The 21,289-nt window shown below is 35.6% G+C and overlaps 1 long non-coding RNA gene across 1 annotated transcript; it reads left to right on the forward strand.

Moving 5' to 3' along the window:
• The first annotated feature begins 14,068 nt into the window (after positions 1-14,068).
• On the forward strand, positions 14,069-14,865 carry LOC113310036. The gene is made up of 3 exons (XR_003340880.1): positions 14,069-14,131; positions 14,245-14,311; positions 14,750-14,865. It is a non-coding gene; the product is annotated as an uncharacterized LOC113310036 (long non-coding RNA).
• The last annotated feature ends 6,424 nt before the right edge of the window (positions 14,866-21,289 follow it).

Here is a 21,289-nt window from a genome sequence, read left to right on the forward strand (position 1 = left end):
TGTTTGCGATGTAGTTTTTAGTACACAGTTAAAGAATCTTGAATGCTTGCAATGTAGTCTTTACTCTTTAGTTCTCAGAATAGTTGTTGGTATTATAAATCTTTATATCGAGACAATGTTTTCCTGAATTGACCGTTTCCAACAAGGTTATGTGAAATCATGTGTTTTTATCAAATTCTTTGAGAGTTAATTTTTATTTTTAAGTATCTGTTGAACCTTTCAGTGATTGCTTGCAAATGTTGGAAATAGGCTCTCTATCCGGGCTTGCTAATTAAAAAAAAAAACAAAGAACATATGGGTTGTGAAATCTGCATAACATGCATATTTAACATCATAGAGCAAAATAGCAATCCCTTTTGGTTATTTTTTGAACTTTCAATAATAATTTTTTTTACTTTGTCTAAATCTTAAGCTGGAGATGGTATTTCATGGTCGACTTCAAATAAAATTCTCACATAATATGTTGGTTGTTCTTCTTTGCTGACTGAGCTATTTTCAGCTTAGTGGATGTTGAGCTACTTCTTTTTCTCTGCCTTGATACCACCAGGTTTATTAAGCCAGGTTGTAATAGGAAGTGTTGTCACTAATGTTCTGTTATTACTTGATTTTACATGAGGATGCATGGAACGACTTCATCGTAAGGCTCAATTGTGAACAATTGTGTTAAGTATAGGAGAATGAAGAAAACGTCGTGCATCTTTGTCATTGGGTATTTCTTAGCATACAAACACTGTTCATAACTATATTATGAGGTGTACTTTTAATTTGTAGGTTCATTGTGGTGGTGAATGCTCTCTAAGTCTACCAAAGGAGTGTAGGTAGCAGTATACTGTGTGGGACATAGCCATTATACTTCTTGAAAACATGGGGTAATTACTACCACTGTTTAGAGTTACATGTGAAGATGTCCTGTTGTTACTGCTGCCTATTCTCCTTTGTGGTGGGGTACTTGCTAACATTGGTATTGTAATTTGTGTTAATTTTTGTTGTATTGTCGATTATATTGCAGAAAATTCCAGAGGCTTTTATTCTTCCAGATGAAGCATATTTTGTCAGGGTACAGCTAGATAGGCACATCGATCGTCTTTCAGTATCATATAACACTTGGAATTGATTGTGTATATTATGATTGTGTAAAAGTAGGTAACATCAGTTCTATTGGACGTGTTGTGAATGGAGAAGTATACACATGGGTTTGAAAAGAGTGTGTTCCTTCAATGACTACCTGATAAGTGAAGAAGATAAAGTGGTGTACTTTAATGGAGATAGTCTTCTTCTGAAATTAGGTCTTACTGATAGATACGCACTAACTTATGATGGTCTTCATTGAATCAACATTTTGTACTTTTCTCAATCATCACAATTGATATAAAACCTTTTAGTTTGTGGAATTTTTATAAGTACTGATTAGTCATATCTCTTGAAAATAAATCAGTTATAGCCAAAGTGAGATTATATGTTATTCGGAATTTGTTTGGAACAAATCAGGGGTTGGTGTTTGGTTGAATTCTCTTTATAATATATTGGTTACTGACTTATTTCTATTTTCATTTTGTAGGTGAAGAGAAACTGATTTGAAGAATGGGTGTTTCATCAGATTTGATTCGCCTTTCTTGGTAATTTCTTCTCTCTTTGATTTATTCAATCTGCATTGCTAAAGTTTTGATAATTTGTAATGATTTCTCCTTCTCTCATCTCTATCATTTCAGTTCTTAGCATTTGATTGTCCATTCTTTTTCACTGATTTTAATTTTTTTATTTATTTTGATCAGGTAGTCCTCTTATATGTTTTCTCATTGTTTTAGTAAAAAGAATGCTTGCCATCACTCTATGAAAATGTTGAGAAGGTAGGATTAAGACGGAAATACGGGGCACATTACAACATCATTACAAAAACGCAAGACATAGTAAGACCATGCATAGGTAACCATGCAACAACCAGAAAATTCCAATCCATAAATTAAAATTTCACTAAGCTTGAAGATAATGGTAACCATGCATAGGTCATGTAATTCATCACGAATATTCCTTAGATTGTAGATACGCTACTGTTGTATTTTTCTCAAGTTGTTGTCTATGCAAGGCAGATAAAATCACAGGTAAACTTATGATTTCTCATGTTATTTTTATTTATTTCTTGGATTTTGAATATACCGATTAGGTTTTTTGGATATCATTATATATTTCCTTTTTCCATTGTAGGTCATTAATTGATGCCTCCTCAGCGTTTTTACTGATTTTAAGTCAGCCATTGATATTTGTATATTTGCTTTCTGCTTTGTTTCTATTGATTGATATAAATTCATTATTTTAGAAAAGCTTAAGAACGCCAACATATAACAGTCGTAGATGGAGAACTTCTATTCATATATCTAAGCAGGTGCAGTGAATATGTCAATTGAAGTTTCTAGCATCATTGAATTGCCATTTCCTACTGTTACGAATGAAGAAAAATAGATTTTATCCTCATTCAGATTAAAAATTGAAAACAGAAACAAAATTTTCTAACCATATAACTCTTGGTAGCAAAAAATATGTAATCGAGTTACCTCAAAAGCAACATAGATTAGATGTACATACACTAACCAATTATACGTACGTAAGCAGTATCCAATTATCATCCATGTAAGGATGAGAACTGCATAATGAACAACAGTCGGTACTGCACAACATGTTGCATGAGGTTAAGAAGACACTCTTAGTGGCGAGGCAAGGGATGTTGGAAAATATCTATTAATAGTTACTTTTGCCGTTACTCGGGGATGACCTCAGTTGTCAAAATAGTCATGTTGGTAGTCTCATTATTAGATTGAGCTAATCGGTGTTTATTAATGCAATTTCCATCAAGACAGAAATATCTTTATTTCAACCACGGACACACTAATTCCACAAAAACAGTAGCCAGTTATCTCTTTATTATAGGTTGTGTAGGTTGTCGTGTTGTGAATACTGATTTAAGTTTTATATTTGAAAAAAATTAGGGTCGTCTCTAGAGATAATTGCAACTGTAATTAAGTTCTCCTTGATTGCTGTCAATGACATAGGACATTCAATTCGCACAGTTGCTTAAGAATTACATTAGGACAAGATCCACCAAGCACTCCAATACCCATACAATGCTAGCTTATGGGTGTTTTTCTTTTTGCTTTCTCTCATGTGTATGTATTACTTCGTCTCTGTTCCAAATAAACATTAGGACAAACAACCACCAGTACATACACAAGTTTTATAGTAGTTCCCGGCAGGTGAGCATTTTAAGGTTAGTAGACTTTTGCTTTGTCTCATGTGAAAATGTTAAGGGTGTTTCAGTTCTAAATTTAATTTATGCAATTTGGTACATGGATGGTTGGTTTTTAATCTATGCAATTTTAGTATGTGAAACTCATGCAGTGGACTATTTTACAACAGTTGTTCGACTGATCCAAGTTGGTGCGCGGACGTTTATAGATTATAATAAGCAAAGGTAATAAATTTTTAACCAAATTAAAGTTCATAGTTTATCTTCGGTAACTACTTCGGTCTACTTGGTGCAGGGAAGCATATCCACAATAAAGGTTTAGACCCCAATATGCGCTTTGTTAATTTGCATTATGAAAGTTTTTTGATTTTATTTGTTATGTGTGGTCTTTGATTTGTGTAGGCTACATTGTCTGTGCTAGGGGCGGACAGGGAGCACAGATGTTGGACTTTGTGTCATGCAGGGCTATGCAAGTGTTGGGAAAGGTTGGTTCCAGGTTACCATCTGGATGCAGCCAACTTATTCCATCCCTTGCATAATTTTGCTGGATTGGATACTGTGGAATCCTGAGTTGGTTTTGGGGATGGGTGCGTTTTTGTAAATTTCCCATTAAATTGGATAAAAGAGCTGGTATGGGTGTTTTTTTTTTTGGAACCCTTCCATCTGTTTTGAATATCACTAAAGCATTTTTGAGGTAACGATGTTAACTCAAATAAACATGATTTGTTAATGTTAATTGAATAATTTACAATTTAACAGATGTCGCATATGCCTGACAATTTTTAGAGTTTGTTATAGGAAATAAAGTAAATTTGTATTTTCTAAATTAACCATTTTTCACCAGTATTACATTAAGTTGATTCCTGAATTAGCTTACAACTAACATAGGAAGGGTGTATCTCTAAGATTTTATGGTTCCTCTCATATTCCTTTCGTACTAGCTCCGGTGAATATCGACTCTCAAATATAAATTTACTATTTTGATTTTCTTTTCATTCGCAACAAGTTTTTATGAATAATGACTTATAGTTTGTTTGATTCTTTTTTTCTGAAACATTCTTGCAGGAAGTAGCAGCAGCTAGGATGCTAATAAACTATTGGAATGAAAGGGAATGAAAGACGTAGTCTTCCATGTCCGAATAATACTTGAGTTTCTCTTTTGACGTCGTATTCAGAGAAACGTGTTCAAATTGCAAAGCACCAAAATGACTCTCATCGCACCGAAACAACTTGATTACAGGTAGCAACAGTTGTGAAACTAATCCTAGGTAAATATGTTAATGTCTATTTAAGGGTTATTTCCACCATTTTCTTACCGATTCATGTCATTTTTAGTTCCTCGATATGGGTTTTTACTGTAAGTAGTACCATGCTACAATTCTTTTCAAAAAGAAAATTAATGAAACTATTAAACATCATTTTTGTAGTTATATTTTTTTTCTCTTTAATCAATAAACGTTAGCCCGACTTTATTGGAGAGTTCTCAAAATTGACTACCAAAATAAATGATAAAGGTGATTGCAGTTTTTCTTGCATGTTTTTTTTCCAGGTGAAGTCAAATCACCATGGGTTCTCCGCTGGGTCAGAAGGTGCCATATCGGGTTTTCCCTTTATGCCTCTGTTCTGTTCTTAATATTCTCGTGAACAGTTTTCCAATCAGAGTTTTTCCTGGAAAATTTTCAAAGATACAACTCCCTTGACGAAATTCCAGGTGCCTCTTCAGTAATCACTCTCTTGATTATAGTTTTTGAAGAGAAAATCAAAAGGTCCTTCAGTTTTTTTTTTGTTAGTATTCATTTAGATTTCTATTTTAAACTCTCTTTATGTTACTGAATTAGCAGAATATCTGGAGGAGCCTTTAAAGGATATCCATTAATGTTGAGTACATCTTAAATACAGTCTGCACTCTGTATAAGTAACCCAAGAAAGATCTCTTTCATTAGACTTAGACATCACATAAGAAATATAGAGAAATTGAGCTACAATTGCATTAGTAGCCCGTTTAGTATGATACTATTGGAAAATTGATGAGGCAGTTAATTATGTGCATGTTTTTGCCACTTATGATCAATTTTGGATTCACCTTTCCCTAAAAAAAAATTTACTGAGAAAATAGTGACAATGGTTGGAATAGAGATTTTATGTTTTACTAACTTTGAAGGGTAAGGCTATTTTTTTCACTTCACCATCTAAAGGTAAAAGATGTTGATGCACATGTGCATTTGTTACTTTACTTTCACAAAACATTCTTCCCGAAACCTGAACTCTAACCAAGGATCCTGAGTTGCAAATCAGTACATCAATTTTATCGTTCGCAGAGTTTCAGTATCTCAGTTCTATACGTAGTAGATGTGTATTCAACGTAACTAGAAGCCATATAACCAACTAAGTTATGTCGATCCCATGGCTAGACCTTCTGGGAATCCCTCACTATTTAAACTAACCCATGATTTATGTGCACGAGTATGAATCTGTGGCGCAATGGTAGCGCGTCTGACTCCATGTCAGATGGTTGTGTGTTCGAATCACGCCAGATTGTGTTAACTGTCATTAGTTCTTATGGTCTTACTTCTTTTGGTTGAACATACAAGTTAGTGATGAATATATTCCAGTATTATTATTTTAGGTTTCGTGAATATATACTCTCTTTTAGGTATCTCACAATTTCACACAATTATTTGACTAAACACTCACCGTCTCATCGGCTTCATCGATACCATCGAAATTCCCGTTTGCGGTCCAACCAATTAACTCACCGGTGCATATGAATAAATCCAACATGCTGAAATTACATGCTTTAGAATTATGGTTAGGTAAACTGAGTTTTTCGAAAGAGAATAAAGAATCAATAGTTGGTATCTTACCACCACCACCAGACCGGTTTTGATGGGATGTGAGTAAACCCGAACTGTCTCCTTTTTATTCCCTTTCGATGCTTCTAAACTACTAGCAGTTGTCATTTCTAAGAGACTTGATTGTGGTGTCACAAATCTCTATCATCTTATAATTATAAGCCAGGGATAGTCAGTTTTCGCTTCTTTGTAAAGCCAAATTCACTTCAAATTCGAGGAGGAGGGCATGTCTGAGACTAGAGTCAATATAATTTATTTTTAATCGGGAAACTAAATTTGTCCCGCCAGGTACTTTCTTCTCTTTCATCTTCAGATTTTACACTTTAAATTTTTTGTGTTTTAAGTTTAAGAGTCTTCCATCTCTGTATATAATTAGTATTCTTCTTCGTCATCAAAGGTTTCTATGGTTCTTCGGGACCCAAAAATACTTGCTAAATATAGGTAATCTTTGTTAGCTTCTTGAGTTGTGAATATTCTGAAACAACATTTCCAATTATCATGATTGTCCTTCCATTGATGTAATAAGTTATTTCTCTTGATATCCAGCTTAAAATGTTGAACCTTCTATTGACACTTTCTGTGACATCTCAATATTTCCCCTTGGTTAGTTTCTATTTGTCTCTTTGGGAGCAGCAGTACATGAAAAAATAGAAACCCAACATGACATCAAAAATATGTCATATTTTCCCACATCCATGTGCATTTCACTAATTTATTTGGTGTTGATATTCCTTTTCATCAGGTTTGTACTTTCTTATATTTATCCATGTATGTTTGACATTAACTGTATATATGTTCTGCTGTGCACAGAACAATTGCTGCTGAAGATTTTGCATCAGATGATTCGGTTGTACGGCCTGTCGGATGATGAAGACGAAGTCTTGGTTGCAAACTGGATGACAGAGCTCTAAAGGGTAAGGGTCCGAAATGCTTTTCAATATCGGGAAACTACGTCACAGGACTGGAGCGTCAGTACCCGACGAGGGAAAATACCCAATTTATTCACAACTATAGATATATGATCCTAATCAGACCCTGGACTTCTGTGCGAAACGATATCCCCAGCTGAAGAGATGCTCTTTCCTCTGCTCCTTTGTCTCTGAAAGTGTAAAGTTGTTGGCAGATCATTGGAGTGCGAAGTTCGTTGAATGATAGCCAGTATAATTTCTTATTAACATCAGGTAAACTACTTTGGTTTTCTTATATTTTATTTTAAACTTTTTTGTGGAATTGCTGCGAAGAATTCTTTGCTTGAGTATAACATTGTACATAATGGAAAGCAAGTTAACTATTATAACAACAAATATTTGAATATAAAGTCTTATATGGCAATGGGAGAATTCAAGATTTGACTTTTCTAAAGTATTAGATGGCAATGGGTTCATAAGAAGATGGGATAAAATCTCATATGGGCGATGCTTTCTACACAATTCATAAAGGAAGGAACTGTTGTTAACATGATGGGGTTAGTGTATTTGCATCTAATCTGCGCTGTTTTGGAAGCGTTGATATTAGATGTATAAATACCAACCCAATATCATTTAAAAAACAGTAACTAATTATCTATTAGTCCTGGGTTGTGTAGGTTGTCGTGTCGTGTTCTAATATAAGTTTCATTTCAAGAAAATTAGGGCTGCTAAGTTTCATGTGGCCTAGAGATGGTGTTTGAGTACGTAAGTTTGGATCTCAAATTCTAAAATGTTATCAAATTGGTCATCATTTGCATGTTCAGTATGGTTAGCATGGACATCTTCTTTCGTACTTAAGTTTCATATGTGCAAATTGTTTGGGCTACCATATCTTTGCAGAGTTTCTCCGACAGCTCCAATGATTATGATAATCTGATAAGTGACATATGTTTCAATTGATGGTATTTTTGTGTACCACAACAAAGGGAAGGTATAATATTCATTTGTTTCAGTATTGTTATCAACGGTTAGCTATTGGCCAACCTTTTCTATCCCTGATGAGCAATTCACTTATTGTTTTTGGTTGATTTTGAATCGAAATTAGATATAGTTTAGCATGCCAAGGCTAAAACTCATGAAAAAAGAGTTGGAGGAAGCCTGATCTACTTATGTTTCTCCTTCTACTCCAAGGTTTGATATTTAGATCAAATGCAAGATTTTATTTATGTGTTGAAATGAAAACTTTAATGTGGTGGTTGTTTTATTTCGTGGTACATTATTTTTATTGAGCTGACAATTTGAACATTATAATTTTATTCATATATGTTTAATACTCCTTAAATTTTTGTTTAGGTTGATTCAGATAGAACTTACTGCACCAATTAAAGTGGCGAGCCACTAAAATCCTTCAAATTCTGCAAGACTGCGGAGGTTCCTAGCAGTTTCTACGACATCAAGCTTGGGGATTTGAATAAGATAGAAAGCTGAAGACCTCAATGGGGACAGACTTCTCATGCATAACCAAGATGGTGTGGAAAAACTATAGACTTTTGTAACATTTTGGGATGGTTTTTTTGTCCAAAAAGCCCTCATTTATGAAACTATCAAGGTATGTTGTTTGTTTGATTCAAAGCTTTATAAATGCATAACTAAATATAATTAATGTATCCAGATCATACCTATGACTATATTACTTAATTTTATGATAGCATCTGTAACTGCAGAGGGAATATCACGACTTCGAGGATGAAGATTTATATCGACATGCAAGATTAGTAGCATCAGCTGCTGAACTCCCCAAAAACAGACACTCTAAAAGCTTGGCCTTCTTTTCTTTATCTTCTCAAGATTAGTAACACTCTAAAATAAGGTTAGGCTCTCTGTTGGCTTAAACTGAAGAAAGTACAAAAAGAATAGCTAACAACATATTACTATTATAGTATGTGTATAGACTATACAGTCATTCAATAAATAGCTTCTCTGATATCTCGAAATCAGGCAACACATTGAAACAAACCATGACTTTTTTATTTATTTAGTTGTATGTTTGCTAGATTTGCAGTCGATACATAGCTCTGGAGTATGGAATGCCTGAACAATTTTATTAAATATGATATCTTTAGCTTCAACGATTTAATTGCATGACAGAAGTATTCCAAGAATCAAAATTTGTATTAGATCTTCTTAGCTAGGCGAGTACAAAGAGTGTTTTTCTTTAGGCTCTGATCCATTCTCTTCTTTCCAATTAATGATTGTGAAGTGAGGAAATATGAAATGTTTTGAGGCATAGAGGCAATGGAAAAACAAGGCATGTCAATGGCATAACAAAGACTTTGGGTTCAACATAACGTCAGCATGTTGGGAATTAGACTCAAAGTCAGTTTGATTAGTATTAGACTCTAACCTTTTGTCGAGCCTGTTTAGTATGATCCACTGACATAGGAGAAACAAATCACATTTAAAAATTGGCGGAACGAGTTTATAGTATACAAGATAGTTAAAACTGAGTTAAAACTTAAAAGTGCATGGTTACTCTGGGATGGGAATGATAATAATTGCTACGAGAGTAGTTATCGACGTTTTTAATCGGTGATAATATGATGGTATCCATACTCATTTTGGTTGATTCACTTATGGGGGAGGAATGGAATGGAAATCTACACCAAGCTCGATATATTTTGCTAGCAGATGAGTGCTCTAAACTAAAAATAATAATTGTAGGAATACCTCACACATAGGATGTACCACATATACATCGTTCAATTACAGTTCATCAAGATATTATTTTCCTATCATAGTTTCGTCATGCAACACATATATTACTTCAACATGAATTAGAAGACTACAAAAGGTAAGAAGATTACCCAACAAGCAGTGAAGTGCTAAATTTCTAGGTATGATTTTATTGTGTTTAGATTACAATTAAGAAATGCAACATCATCAGCCACAAACACCAACCAAACAAGATAAGCAGGTTGTGCCATGTCATGACTATTAACTATGTTGGAATCTGCCAACAAGATAGCCATAGCGATCAACTAAGATGACTATTTTTATTTTTGAACAAAGAAGATGAAAACATGTAACATCGTTCCAACTTTAACAATTGAGAAATTCAGTGGTAACCCATGACACAACTTTTGTAGATTATATATTGGTTATTTGTTCAATTGTTTTTATTAGTTGGTTGTACTAGGTTGGATTATCTATCTTCTAAAAGGAAAATAAGAACACATGTTTAACTAAACCGATAAGAGTTTTTTTGTCAAGTTTTTGTGTATGTAATAAATAAAAACCTCAACAACTCAATGACAATGGTAATCCAACAAATTATTAAGGAAAAAATGCAAATACTTAGCAGATTTATATGCAGGGAGATCACATTCATGATATTGTGATGCCACCACACTCCCAATACCACGGAGAAAAGCTACGAGAGCAGAACACAATCTACTTGTGAACTTTTGTAGCTATACATGACTTTATAAACCAATACGAGGATACAATGTGATTATACTACAAACCATTCACTCATAGAGAAACCTCTAAAGTTAAGAACAAGAAAATTACGGGATATAGATTAATCTACTTACGAATATAGGATCTCATAACAAGAATTGGAGACGTAAAAGACCCAACGGGTAATTACAACATAATTATATCTAAGTAAACGTTTGAGAGACATTGTTTTTTTGTTGTACACTTAAAACACACACAAAAAAAAGTTAGATTGTTACATTTGTGGGAGAAAATTGGTCTCAATTTCCACAATTGAAATGAAGCGCTAGAGAGCAGTGTTAAACAATAGTATGATACAAGATGAAAGAGGAAATGAATAAATAATATTTCTATGTGGTTATTTAGCTAGTCGAATCACATTGTAAATCAGTGACAATGGAGAAGACGAGGATATGATAATTGCAACATCAACATAGGTTTTTTAAATGAATTGCATTTCATTTCAAGATAGATAAGCTAAGCAGTTTATCCATTACGAATACATAGTGTTTGGTTTATTCCAAGAATAACACACCATATTTAAACTGAAGCAACAAGGACGTACAAAGAAAAAAATTGTACAGATTGAACGTCTATGCAACAAAAACGTGCATAACTCCGAAGAAATCGAAATAATACAGGAGCAGTGCACATATACATCAAAAGCGAAAAAGAATGCACACAACATCATAACTTGACACGTACATTGATTTCACCTCTTAAACTTGACAAAGGAGATCACAATAAACAACAAAATGAAGACAGTAATGCAATGACAATATTTAAACTAATTAATTATTAAGGATTTTTTTTAACGAGTTTATGATAACTTTGTGATCATTATCAAACCGTACTCATTGGTATGCTTTTCACGATATTTTTCGATTATAAACTTTCAATTATAATAACCACGACATATTATTCAGATAACAATTGTTTATTTATGGAATTGACAACATCAATTAATTAATAAAATTTCAAGCTCATGCATTTGTGAGTGTTTCAATGCAATGTTCTTTGCCGTCTAAACATTAAATCATGGGTAGTGTTGGACTAGATAAGCACCGTGAACTGTAGCTTCATCGTATTTGAATTTTATATTTTAGAAAATCAGGTTTCTAAATTTTGCAATTTTATTTCATATATATAATATAACACCTATGATTTGAGCACCATGTTTGTCCGATTGAGTCAAACTAGCTTGGTTAAGCATCTTTTAAGGCATGACAAATGATTCTCATTGACAGCCAAAAACATATCGCACATTGACTACTATTGAGCGTGAAATATCATTACATCTTGATTATCAGTTCACTTGACCATAGTCAAGTATTTTACTTACCCCATGTACCGACTATTTACCTATGATTGAATAAAGTAAACTTTTAAATCAACTAAACATCCGAAATATATTAAATTAAGAACCCTTATATGGGATAACCAAAACATGTAACAAAATACCAAAACCAGAGGTTGAGAATGTAAGAAGTAACAACATATTAATATTTTCTTCCAAGTTAAATAGGCTTATTATTTAATTAGGTTATTCATATTGAATTAATATACCGTATATTGAATAACCATAGATAAAACAATATATATATTGATGAAATATTGAGACATGAATGTAGGAAGAGTAATGCCTATGGACATAAGAAACGAAAATCATTGCTTGAAAACAAGGTAATTAAACTTTGTGAAGGATCGAGAGCTCTGATAATGATGCTGGGAAAGAACAAGAACGCATCAGACAATAAAAAAAAAGATTAATCAAATATTACGGGATTCTTATGGGTCCTTAATCAAGAACCAAAATATTCTGATAACGAAGATAAACTGGAGTATCTAGATCAAAAAAACGATATCCATTTAAACCTTTTGAGTGACTAAAATCTAAAAAAGAAACGGAAAAACATGAATTTGAAACGAAAAAACATATGAAAGATTATGCAAAAAATCTAAACAAAAGTATGAGCTACGAAAATTTAAACAATATAAAAAATGGAAAAAGTTTAGGATAGTATTACATTTTTTGAGCTTTTGATGTTGCATGATTTTGATCCGATAAAGAGCGATGAGAAGTATCATCTCAACATTGGCATCTTACTATCACCTGACATTAAGATGCTCGAGGTCTATTTGAAGAATGGATATTCCATTGAATATGGGGAAGATAACCAAGATTTAACAATCAAAGAAACCGACAAGGACATGATTACATTTTAGGAGATCGGGTCATAGCAACATTGTTTAAATAACGAGCATGCATCAGTCTTTTTCTACTAGGTGGATTTGAATAGAAAATTTACAAATACATGACATCAATCCATGAAAATTTGGAGAATTTAAAATGAAACAAAAACATATATAGGGTACATCGATTCAAACAAATGTTTAGAAAGATATACATTTCTTGACGTAGAAAAATTTGGACTCGAAAAAGAATACAATTGTACCAGAATAATGAAATGCCCAAAGAGAGAAGCTTGGACGGGTCAAAGACATACTCATTCACTTTTCGGAGTATTTTCTATTGAATCTAAGTTAGGGATGCTATACCTCCAGTTTTTATCGCCGATCAAAAAAAAAAACTCCAGTTTATATCGTTCACTTTATCTTATGCATGGTTCACCGGGTTTTTGGCCGCATCAAAGGCATTAACAAATGCTTGAACAACTTTAAATCTTTTGCATTATTCACCTAATTATTTACCTTATTATTGTTTTGGTAATTTAAATTCTTACCTATATCAGACTACCTTTCTCTTCGGAATAGATTTTTTAGATTACTTTATTAAATTTTATACTTACTATTTTGAAATTCTTAGATTTTTTGTTTCTTCTGAGTAATTTATTAAAGAAAATATTGAAAATTTTCATTTATTCGTTCCAAGTAAATGACCCAGTTTTGGTTCAAACCACACATAAGCTTAAATCATAGTTATAAAAAGGTATGAGGTTTATGTCCATGATGACAAAAGCTATCAGACGGACGATGTTTAATACAGGCCTGATCCGAAGGTCGGGATGCTCCAGATGGAGTAGTCATTAGACGGCCAGGAAACTTCAGGTATTACGTGGTCTATAGAATAGGGGATGGACGCGTCGTATGTAACCCTAATTATCGCTACAAACACTCTCTTTTCTCTCTTTGTCGCCTCTCTGAGAGCATCTCCAATGCTAGGGGTCAAGGTCTTAAATTGATATGACACATTGGATTTAAGACCTTTTACACCAACTTTTCATCTCCAACACTAGGGTGGAGGTCATAAAGGAAGATGACATGTCCATGTGGGGACCAAGTGGGGTAAAGGAGAAAGTCTTATTTAGACCTTCTTCATGACCCTGGGTCTTAAGTCCACATCATCTTTTGTCTCTAAATTTAAACAAAAAGTGTTGGGTAAGACCTTGGGGATTGGAGATGGAATTTAAGGTACAAAGTTTTATATTTATTATTTTTTGTCATGTAGTGAATGACCCACACTCAAAAGGTCTTAATAAGACCTCCACATAGGATGATCTTGACCCCAAGCATTGGATATGCTCTGAGAAACCTAAGTTACTCGGTACAGTGAAACGTAAGGGTTTCATATTCAACAAGGAAGAGAAGAAAAACTCAATTCACATCACCATCAAGTATATATCCATTGTATTTTTCTACCTGGCCTCTTGGGTCTCACCTCAATTACCTCAGAAACCCAAGCTTTTTGCTTATCTCTTTTTACGTTTCTTCCTTCTGTGTAACGCAGGTTTTTAAAGTAGATTTATATGTCGCAGTTGAATCAGAAAGATGATTGAGAGGAGTAGAAGAAGAAGGTAAACATACAGATTCACGGAAACCTTAGAATTTTACTTTTGAGGTCTCTAATTAACTTAAAAGAACAATTTAGTGAATCAGCAATTACAAGTCTGAGACTGGAGATACTAGAGTTGTCAAAGATCTGTAATTTCTTGGGCCTCCGGTGTTTTTTTCTTCATTATGTGCCATAATTATTATTGTTTTATTTATTTTTGGAAAATAGAGTGATACCGCAAAACAATTCGTTCTTCTTCATTCTTGGTACTTAGGATGTAAGCTTTCACTGTTTTACATCTTTGTCTTTGTTAGTCCAGGTTGCAAGTAGAAAAATACTTCATTAATTCGTTTTTGAAAGAGTTGTAACAAACATAATTTAAGTGTTCACTTTGTAATTAACAAACATAATTCGTTTTTTCGTTGGCTATAATTTCTCATTCCGATTTTCTTTTCTGTAGGTTTTTAGGGCTTTTGTGTATTTTATGGCAGATAAGTTAACATCAACAAGACCTAAGGGCAGAAAATTAGGAAGTAGTTAATCAAAATTGAAATAAGATCAGTTTTTATATAAAGTGAAAAAAGTGCAAAAGATGACAGTGGTTTGACTGTATGGCTTGGACGGTTTGCGGTGGACATGCAATTGCTCTCCAGCTCACAAGGGACTTTTAAAGGTGGTAAGAGCAACTGCAGTGGTGCGAGTATAACCAAAGACCAAAGAGGAAAAAAAAGACCAAATTTTGGGTTTAATCTGGTGTGTGACCCTACGGTGGAAAAACTAAATTTGGTCAGACGGAAATTATACCAATGCCTGGTGTGGGGCATAGAATATACCAACGCCTGGTGTGGGGCGGGGAGTATACGTTCGCCCGGTGTAGAAAAAAAAATAAAAAAAAGTGGGGCGGAGGTATTATGCCCGCCCCATGCATTTGAAGTTTGTAAAGAGTGGGGCGGAGGTATTAAGCCCGCCCCACACAAAAGATTAAAAAAAAAGACGGGCGTGCATTATACGTTCGCCTGGTGTGGGGCGTGGACTATACGTCCGCCTGGGGTGGGACGTGGACTATACGTCCGCCTGGTTATGGGGCGTGGAAAATATAAACGCCCGACTATATTTGGGTTTGTTCTTGGTCGCAGACCAAATTTGGTCTGGATTTTAGTCTTTGATCAAATTTTGATCGATGGTCCGTCCCACTACGCCTATCTGATGAGTGCCAAATATTGTATATATTTATCCCTTTTTGTTTGCAATTTAACTCATCTTTTATGCATTAATTCTACATTTTATCCCATATTCTGTATTTTCATTGTTTTCAAGAATAAATATTTTTATTAATTAATTTTGCATTTTTAGGTAATAAATAAAGTCTGGATGACTTGCGGAGCAAAAAGAGCAGAAAAGTAGTGAAAAAGCCGGGAGAAATCACGCAAGGAAGCCGCGAAGAATGGTGCGCACAACCTCATTTTCTACACACAAAAGCGCCTCCGTTCTCAGCCATCAGATCAGTTCTCAGAAGCATCCGACGGTCGCTCCTTCATAGAGCATCAAAATCTGAAGTCTCTGCCGAGCACCACAGCGCTGAAATTCCAAGCCTTCAGATTAGATGGTAGTTGAATCCAACGGTCGCTCCCTTGCTGTGCATCGAAGATTGATATCTCCGCCTTACACTACAGTACCTAACTCCATCAAGTACCGTTCGTTTCGCTGTATCCATTCATCCGACGGTCGCTACAAGATTCACTTCACATCACCGTCCGATCTACTACCAGCTTCGCATCCAGTGACTCAGCGTCGCAGAACATCAAATTTGATGAAGCCGCCTCACACCCTAGCGACCGAACCCATCCACCTAACCAAACAACCCCCTTCTCCCAACCAGTCGACCCTCTCCTCCATCACCACCCTCTGCAGAATCTCCACGACCACCACCAACCGTACCACCACCTTCTTCACCTACACTGCCACCACCACACCTCCACCATCATCACCCTATGCCCCAACAACCAAAACCCATCTCCCCCTAGCCCTCTAGTTCCCTATTTCCTCATTTTTTCACGCTTCTCTGCCTGAAACCCTAGGCGTGAAAAATTGATGAATTAGGTAACCTAGAGAAGCAATTGATGCATGGAGGTGATACAGGAGAGTCAGAGAAAGGATGGGTCGACGTCAATTTGAAGATTAGGTGAGTTAATTTCACTATTGGAATTTGGGGATTTTTCTATAAACCCTAATTGTATAATTTAGGGGAATTGTGTTTGTGAGCTATAAATAGAGAATGGGTGTAGTGTGAGAAACCTTATGTTTGGAGTAGCCAACATCCAGGACTTTCATGTCCTGTTAATTTTCAATTTCAGCTAAAATTTCATGTTCATGTTACTTGTGTCCTGTTATGATGTATCATGTTAATGTGTTAGATGTTTGTGTGTGTTCATTGTTAATTTCAGTTGGTTATGTTCATAATGTTTGTGCAATGTCCTTTTAATTTCCTGTTAATGTTCTGTTTAGTTTCACTGCTTCTGTTATGTTGTCTCCTGTTGATGTTTGTTAATGTTCCTGTCATGTTTGTTTTGCTGTTAGTTTGATGGAATGATAGGCTAGGTATCTGTGAAGCATTGGTGTGATTGTGCAATGGAAGAAATCAGTGCTCATAGCAAGCTGATTATCTTGCCATTCTTGTTGTATGCTTAGGTTGCACTGTGATTGAGCATTGGGAGAAACTAGTGCTCATAGCAAGCTAGTTTTCTTCCCATTCTATTTGTTTGCCTTAGCTTTGCCTTAGCCTTGCTCTGTCAGTTTCACCACATCCCTGCCCTTGGCCTTAGGCCTTGGTTCATCTTGCACTGTTTTATACTTGTAGTTGCTTTGTTCTTTGTTGCTGTCACTGTTTTACTTTCATTTCCATGTTCATTTTGTTTGCTGTTTTCTTCTTTGCTGATTTACTTCTATTGCTGCTACTTCTTTTGGCTTGCTGCAACTCTGTTGCATTTCTCTTATTCCACTGCCCTGCAGCTGCTGTGCAGCACTTGTGCTGCATTGCCTTCCCTTACACTTGCAGTGCTGCTGCTTTCCTTCCCTTGCAGCTGCTGCTGCTGCACTGCTGCAGCTGTTGCTGCCACTCCACTTCTCTTGCACTTGCCCTGCAGCACTTCTCCTGCTGCTGTTGCTTCACTTGCAGTGCTGCTATTTTCCTTCCTCTTTACTGCCTTGTGCTTCTGCTGCACTGCTGCTGTTGCTGTTGTCTGCTGCTGTTCCAAAGCTCATAAGTTACAAAGCCAAAGTCCAATTCAGTGAAGCCCAAAGGCCTAGTTCAATAGCCAAGCCCAATACATTTCATCCCAAAGGCCCAGAACCTTGACTGAATCCAAAGCCCAGTTCACAACAAAAGACACTGAGCCCAATTCACAAGTGAACTGTTGAGCCCAAGTTCAGTTCCCTGTAAGGCCAAAGCCCATTTACACTTCAAAGATAACTGAGCCCAAGCTCAGTTCATTTTATTGTTAACAAACCCACTAAGCCCAATTCATTCAAAGGGCATTCAAACCCATTAGTACTCAAAGCCCAATTTAAGCCAAAAGGCTTCATAGCCCAATAGCAATTTAGGAACCCAATTAGCTAAAACACCTCCAAAACACACCCGATCTCTGTGGATCGACCCGTACTTGCACGAGCTACAACTGACGACCGTGCACTTGCGGTATTACTGTAGGCCCGCGTTTTCATTGCGCTTAATTTTATATACATATCTCCGGGTCCACCAAGTTTTTGGCCGGGGATAATTTCTATACTCTTTTAGAAGCCTACCAAGTTTTTGGCGCCGTTGCCGGGGATTGGTGCTGTGTTTTATCTGTGTTTTTCTTAGCTATTTTTGCATTTCACTGCATAGCATTTGCATCTGCATCTGCTTCATTTCATTTGCTGTTGGACCTGCTAATCTGAACCTGTTTTTCCTCTGCTGGGACGCCACCAAGGAAAAGAACCAAAACCCAACTGGGTTTTTGCAACAATATCAGAGCAGCTGGGCTGTGCTAAAAAGGTAAGCCTAAACCCATTCAATTGAGAGAACCCAACCTGTGGGCTTCCAAATTTCTTTAATTGTGGGCTTGTAATAATTAACCCAATATTTTGGGCTTTTATTTTTTTCTATTTGGGTTTGTAATAATTTATTTTTGGGCTTGTCGTTTAATTTGTGGGCTTGTATTTATTTGTGTGGGCTTGTTTAAATTCTTTCATTGGACTTGTATTTTTGGACTCTGGGTTTAAACCCAGCTGAGCTTATAACCGAATGTGGGCTTGCTTCCACTCAAGAGTAGACCTCGAAACCAAAGTTTTAAACAAACGTCGGGCCTTAACCAACTGGGCCAAATTCAACTTTCAAAGTTAAAACTTAGTGTTTCGTGAACCGCAGCCTTCCTTCCATTCCATTAGAGGACAAACAGTGGGCTTGCTCCCATTCAAAAACCAAATTTTATTTTCTTTTTTAAAAAAAAAAAAAAAAAAAAAAAAAAAAAACCAGAAATTTCCTTTGCTCCCATTCAAAAACCAAATTTTATTTCTTTTTCTAAAAAAAAAAAAAAGTTTTATTTTTCTCCCATTTAAGTCCAATTTTAGTGTTTTAAAACTTTCCATGTCTCTACACTTTTTCTTTTGGGTTGATCCTCAACTCTTTAGACTTTTGGTGTATGGTGATTTTTTTGTATATAATCCAGTAAATAAAATTTCTTAAAAACCCTTTTGTTCCTTTTGTATATATTTTGCTAATCCAATATGATCTCGGCTGAAATATGTTGGATTTTTTTTGCCTTGAATAACGGAGTTTTAATTCTGCTTTCGCCGAAATCGGGTATTCTCTCTCCTTTTACTCTACTCAGCATGTCCCGTTCCATATGTTGCATTTTAATTCTTTCCATATTTTGAAACATTGAGGACAATGTTTAGTTTAGGTTTGGGGGTATAGAGTAGATACCATGATAATTTGCCATAATTGAAAACGAACTCCTTCTTCTTTTTGAAAAAAATTGAAAAATTCCAAAAAAAATTGAAAAATCAAAATTCAAAAAAATTAAAAAAAATGAAAAAAATCATAAAAAATGGAGCTCATTTACCTTGAAATGTTGACTCTTGTGCAAATATGTATTTTTATTAGGAGTCTTAGTCTAGATATTTAGGCACCCTGATTCTAGCACAATTCACATAGTGATAAGAAATTTGCACGCGCACGATCTACCAATACATGTATGGCCTCGATCTTCAAGGTGTTTGATAGGAAGTTACGATTGCCAATCACTTTAGAATACTGAACGAAACTTGACTAGCTTGTTCTTTGGTTGGTTGGGATAGAAGGTGGAGGTTACATTAAGAAAGACAACCATCGAATTTAACTGGGTGCATCAAAAAGGGCTACCTCTTGCAAAGTGTCATGTAATCTTTTGTTTCTTTTTGTTATGTATCAAAAGTGTTTTGATGTTCAAAAAAAAAAAAAAAAAAAAAAAAAAAAAATATCAGAAAAATACAAAAAAAAAAAATCAAGTATTTATCAATTCCATCATCTCTTGTTCCAAAAATAAAAAGAGAATTGTCAATGTAAATAAGAGTCATGTAAATAGTCATCTTTTGTTGTTTTTGTGTTGTAAGCAAGGAGGGTGTATGCCATTGATGTACAACGCGAGCAATTGTGAAATACCTCCAACTCATTCACAATTCTCGTAAAGTCCGGACAGCTAGCTAGATTTCGACCTCAGTTCTTAGCCTGAGAAACTATCTCTTGGTGATTAGTAGTCATGACTTCAAATCTTTCTTTACACATGTGTAGATACACTTTACACTCTTATCACATGTCTTTTTTTGTTATCAGTGCTAGGATTGTGCCTTTGATAGCTAGATTGACATCTCCATTTTGCTGGGAGCTTAAACTGTTTTGCACATGTCACATTTGATGGAATCTGAGCTTATATTTTGACCTAGGTTTTGTAGGTACACCTCTGGTAAACCTTCACGAGACTTCACTCGTCCACTAGGGACACTTAGTGGTTTAAAAGGCTTAGTGCATACGCTAAATGCATTCGAGAGACCAGCGACAGTGGTATAGTTAGGATTTCCTTAGTTTTGTTTTACTTGAGGACAAGTAAAATTCAGGTTTGGGGGTATTTGATGAGTGCCAAATATTGTATATATTTATCCCTTTTTGTTGGCAATTTAACTCATCTTTTATGCATTAATTCTACATTTTATCCCATATTCTGTATTTTCATTGTTTTCAAGAATAAATATTTTTATTAATTAATTTTGCATTTTTAGGTAATAAATAAAGTCTGGATGACTTGCGGAGCAAAAAGAGCAGAAAAGTAGTGAAAAAGCCGGGAGAAATCACGCAAGGAAGCCGCGAAGAATGGTGCGCACAACCTCATTTTCTACACACAAAAGCGCCTCCGTTCTCAGCCATCAGATCAGTTCTCAGAAGCATCCGACGGTCGCTCCTTCATAGAGCATCAAAATCTGAAGTCTCTGCCGAGCACCACAGCGCTGAAATTCCAAGCCTTCAGATTAGATGGTAGTTGAATCCAACGGTCGCTCCCTTGCTGTGCATCGAAGATTGATATCTCCGCCTTACACTACAGTACCTAACTCCATCAAGTACCGTTCGTTTCGCTGTATCCATTCATCCGACGGTCGCTACAAGATTCACTTCACATCACCGTCCGATCTACTACCAGCTTCGCATCCAGTGACTCAGCGTCGCAGAACATCAAATTTGATGAAGCCGCCTCACACCCTAGCGACCGAACCCATCCACCTAACCAAACAACCCCCTTCTCCCAACCAGTCGACCCTCTCCTCCATCACCACCCTCTGCAGAATCTCCACGACCACCACCAACCGTACCACCACCTTCTTCACCTACACTGCCACCACCACACCTCCACCATCATCACCCTATGCCCCAACAACCAAAACCCATCTCCCCCTAGCCCTCTAGTTCCCTATTTCCTCATTTTTTCACGCT

This window comes from Papaver somniferum, chromosome 9 (assembly GCF_003573695.1).
Source record: "Papaver somniferum cultivar HN1 chromosome 9, ASM357369v1, whole genome shotgun sequence".
NCBI classification, from domain to species: Eukaryota; Viridiplantae; Streptophyta; class Magnoliopsida; order Ranunculales; family Papaveraceae; genus Papaver; species Papaver somniferum.